The following is a 5,304-nucleotide window of genomic DNA, read 5'->3' on the forward strand; positions in this document are numbered from 1 at the left end:
TTCTGCAGGAAAAAAAAAAAAAGTAACTATAAAAATCAATACATGCTAACCTGAGAGCAACGCTGTATCAAATAAAAATAAAATGTAAAAAGACACATGAGTACAGAAACACTTGAGATTAAAACAATTTTAACTAAATATCCTGAATAAATGTAAGCTAATGAACTTATGACTTAATGAAGCGGGCAAATTCCTAGAATAATATAGCAAAATAGAAAAACCTGGCCAGATTTGGTGCCTCACGCCTGTAATCCCAGCACTTTGGGAGACAGGTGAGTGAATCACATGAGGTCAGGAGCACAAGATTATCCTGGCCAATGTGGTCAAACTCTATCTCTACTAAAAATACAAAAATTAGCCTCATTTGATGGTGCGTGCCTGTAATCCCAACTATTGGGAGCCTGAGGCACGAGAATCCCTTGAACTCGGGACGGGGAGGCTGCAGTGAGCCAAGATCACACCATTGCACTCCAGCTGGGACAACAGAGCAAGACTCTGTCATAAAAAAGAAAAGAAAACCCTGACACAGAAAGAGACAGAGTTTTACAATTTCTAAAGAAGTTGAATCAGCATTATTAAAAGGTTTCAAAACACACGACACAAAGTCCATGGTTTTGAAAGTTATTTCCACTAAGTCATCAAGAAATAATTCCAATCTTATATAAATTCTTCTGGAGCATTGAAAAACAGGGAACTCAGAAACTCCCCCAAATATTCAATGAAGGATATATAACAATGATAAAAATAAGAAAAGGGAAAGAAGAGAAAGAAAAATTTCAGGGTAATCTCCTTAATAACCATAGATACTAAATTCCTTTAAAATATATTAGAAAATTGAGTCCAGAAATGTATAAAAAGCTAATAGAATGCGTCCAAGTTTAATTTATCACAGGAATGCAATGGTGCATTAACATTAGAATAATAAGCAAATGTAACTTATCACATAAATGAAAATCATGAGGTCTTCTCAGTGAATGCACAAAAAGCATTTAATTAAATTTAAATAATATTCAAAGATAAATATACAAACTACACAAATTAAATGACTAAATAGAAGAAAGTTTTAAAGATTGATACTAACTACTTAATTTCAAAGATACTGGAAGAGCAAATGTTTTAGCAGAGTAGGAATAGAAGGGAACTTCCTTGAAACAATTGAAGGTAGCTATTTAAAACCTATAGAAATATTCCATCTTAGTAGTAAAATCTTAGCAGCATTTGCTTTAGAATCAGGAACAAAACAGGGATTTCCAATGTGAGTACTTCTATTGAAAACTATAGTGGAGGTCTCAGCTAATGTGGTAAATAACTAAAGACATAAAAGTGAAAGGATGAAATGAAACCTGAAATTATTTGCAGGTGATATGATTATGTAGAAAATCCAAATCTATAGAGAATTTGTTAGATATAAAAAGATAGTTTAGTAATATGGTTAGACATAATTTCAGAAAAAAAAGATGACAAAAGAATTGAGACCAACCATCTTGCTAAAGACAAATCACTGGAAGAATTATTTTTAGAAAGCCTCTTAAAAATAGGCCGGGCATGGTGGCTCACGCCTGTAATCCAAACACTTTGGAGGCCAAGGCGGGCGGATCACCTGAGGTTGGGAATTCAAGATCAGCCTGACCAACATGGTGAAACCCCGTCTTTAAAAAAAAAAGAAAAAGAAAAAAAAAATGCACTGAAGCCGGGTGTGGTGGCTCACACCTGTAATCCCAGCTGAGGCTGGTGGATCATCTGAGGTCAGGAGTTGCAGACCAGCCCGGCCAACATGACAAAGCCCCGTCTCTACTAAAAATACTAAAATTAGCCAGGCATGGTGGCTCGTGCCTGTAATCCGAGTTACTTGGGAGGCTGAGGCAGGAGAATTGCTTGGACCTGGGAGACGGAGGTTGTAGTGAGCTGAAATTGTGCCACTGCACTCCAGCCTGGGCAACAGAGTGAGACTCCAGCTCAAAGAAAAAAAAAAGTAGGCAGAAGATTTCAACAGGTACTTCACTAAAGGAAATGTAAGCAAGACAAATAAGTGTGAGAAAAAATCCTAAATATCATTAGTCTTCAGGGAAATAAAGATTAAAATCACAATAGTATGTAACTCTTACATATTAGAATGTCTAAAATTAAAAGACTGCCCACACCAAGTATTGGCAAGAAGGTGAAGCAACTGGAACTTTCTTCTTTTAAATTTTATGGATACAAAATACTTTTACATATTTGTGGGGTACATGTGATATTTTGATACAAGCATATACTGTGTAATGACCAAATCAAGGTAATTAAGGTATCCATCAACTCAAACATTTAGCATTGCTTTGTGTTGAGAATAGTCCAAATCTACTTTTGTAGTTATTTTGAAATATACAATAAATTATTGTTAATGATAGTCGCTCTATTGTGCTACCAAACACTCAATCTTATTCCTACAATCTAACTATATTTTTGCAGCACTAATCACTTGCTTCAGTTCCATTACCCATTAACCAGCTCCTTTTTATCCTCCCCCAATGCTACCCTTCCCAGCCTCTAGTCACCATCATTCTGCTATCTACCTCCTTGAGATCAATTTTCTTAGTTCTCCCATCAGTGAGAATATGAGGTACTTGTTTTTCTGTGCCTGGCTTATTTCACTTAACATAATGTTCTCAGAGGCCTCGGAGGCAACACAACATATCTACAACCATCTGATCTTTGACAAACCTGACAAAAACAAGCAATGGGCAAAGGATTCCCTGTTTAATAAATGGTGTTGGGAAAACTGGCTAGCCATGTGCAGAAAGCAGAACCTGGACCCCTTGCTGACACCTTACACTAAAATTAACTCCAGATGGATTAAAGACTTAAACCTAAGACCTAACACCATAAAAACCCTAGAAGAAAATCTAGGCAAAACCATTCAGGACACAGGCATAGGCAAGGACTTCATGACCAAAACACCAAAAGCATTGGCAACAAAAGCCAAAATAGACAAATGGGACCTAATCAAACTCCACAGCTTCTGCACAGCAAAAGAAACAGTCATTAGAGTGAATCGGCAACCAACAGAATGGGAAAAAATTTTTGCAGTTTACCCATCTGACAAAGGGCTGATATCCAGAATTTACAAAGAACTAAAACAGATTTACAAGAAAAAAACAAACAAGCCCATTCAAAAGTGGGCGAAGGATATGAATAGACACTTTACAAAAGACACATATGAGGCCAACAAACATATGAAGAAGTGCTCATCATCACTGGTCATCAGAGAAATGTAAATCAAAACTACATTGAGATACCATCTCACGCCAGTTAGAATGGCGATCATTAAAAAATCTGGAGACAACAGATGCTGGAGAGGATGTGAAGAAATAGGAACACTTTTACACTGTTGGGAGTGTAAATTAGTTCAACCATTGTGGAAGACAGTGTGGCGATTCCTCAAGGACCTAGAAATAGAAATTCCATTTGACCCAGCAATCCCGTTACTGGGTATATATCCAAAGGATTATAAATCGTTCTACTATAAGGACACGTGCACACAAATGTTCATTGCAGCACTGTTTACAATAGCAAAGACTTGGAACCAACCCAAATGCCCATCAATGATAGACTGGACAGGGAAAATGTGGCACATATACACCATGAAATATTATGCAGCCATCAAAAACGATGAGTTCGTGTCCTTTGTAGGGACATGGATGAACCTGGAAACCATCATTCTCAGCAAACTGACACAAGAGCAGAAAATCAAACACCGCATGTTCTCACTCATAGGCGGGTGTTGAACAATGAGAACACATGGACACAGGGAGGGGAGCACTACACACTGGGGTCCATTGGGGGGAAATAGGGGAGGGACAGCTGGGGGAGGAGAGTTGGGGAGAGATAGCATGGGGAGAAGTGCTAGATGTGGGTGATGGGGAGGAAGGCAGCAGATCACACTGCCATGTGTGTGCCTATGCAACAATCTTGCATGTTCTTCACATGTACCCCAAAACCTAAAGTGTAATAAAATAAAATAAAATTAAATTAAAAAACATAATGTTCTCTAGTTCCATTCATGTTGTTGCAAATGACATGATTTTATTTTATTTTTTAATTTTTTTTTTTCTAGACAGAGTCTTGCTTTATTGCCAAGACTGGAGTGCAGTGGATCACGAGGTCAAGAGATCGAGACCATCCTGGGCAACATGGTGAAACTCTGTCTCTACTAAAAATACAAAAATTAGCCGGGCACGTGGGTGGACACCTGTAGTCCTAGCTACTCGGGAGGCTGAGACAGGAGAATTGCTTGAGCCTGAGAGGCGGAGGTTGCAGTGAGTGGAATGCGCATTACTGTAAAGAAAACACTTGGCCCATTAACTTGGGAAAAAGGACAGAAAAAGGAGAAAAGAGAAAATAGAAAAAAGAAAAAAGGAACAACAGTATTATACAAAGTCTTTAAGAAAATAGAAAAGGAGGAAATACTTTTCCAACCCATTTGTGAGACTCATTTGTCCCTGACACCAAAACCTGATGTGGACATTGTAAGAAAGAAAGATTATACTGTAGTCCAGTCTTTCATGGCTTGTATGTAAAATGGTAACAAAATGCTAGCCAGTAAATTATAGCAGTATATAAAAATGTGGCAGGGAACAGTGGCTCACACCTGTAATCCCAGCACTTTGGGAGGCCAAGGTGGTTGGATCACCTGAGGTCAGGAGTTTGAGAATCGCCTGACTAACATGGTGAAACTGTGTCTCTACTAAAAATACAAAAATTAGCCAGGCATGGTGGCAGGAGCCTATAATCCCAGCCACTTGGAGGCTGAAGCAGAAGAATGGCTTGAACCTGGGAAGCAGAGGTTGCAGTGACCCGATATAGTGCTACTGTACTCCAGCCTGGGTGACAGAGTAAGACTCCATCTCAAAAAAAAAAAAAAAAAAGTGAATACCTCACAACCAAGTTGCCTTTATATTAAGACCACAACCTGTCCATCTGTGTGCACAAAAGCTGCTGAAGACCCCTGATCTCAGTCTGTGGCCCTTTCTCCCTCCCTCACTTCTTGGTGGTCTTAATGGCTTGGAATAACCCTTAAGACCACCAAGACTCATGACTTGGAACACAACCTATGTGTTGATGACTCTCACATTTGTAGCTTCAGTCCTAACATTTTCTTTCTTTGTGAGACAGAGTCTCACTCCGTCACCAGGCCCGGGTTCAAGCAATCCTCCTGCCTCAGCCTCCCGAGTAACTGGAACTACAGACATGCACCACCATGCCCAGCTAATTTTTTTTGTATTTTTAGTAGAGACGGGGTTTCACCATGTTGGCTAGAATGGTCTC

The sequence above is a fragment of the Cebus imitator genome, unplaced genomic scaffold, assembly GCF_001604975.1.
Source record: "Cebus imitator isolate Cc_AM_T3 unplaced genomic scaffold, Cebus_imitator-1.0 Scaffold393, whole genome shotgun sequence".
Classification (NCBI taxonomy): Eukaryota; Metazoa; Chordata; class Mammalia; order Primates; family Cebidae; genus Cebus; species Cebus imitator.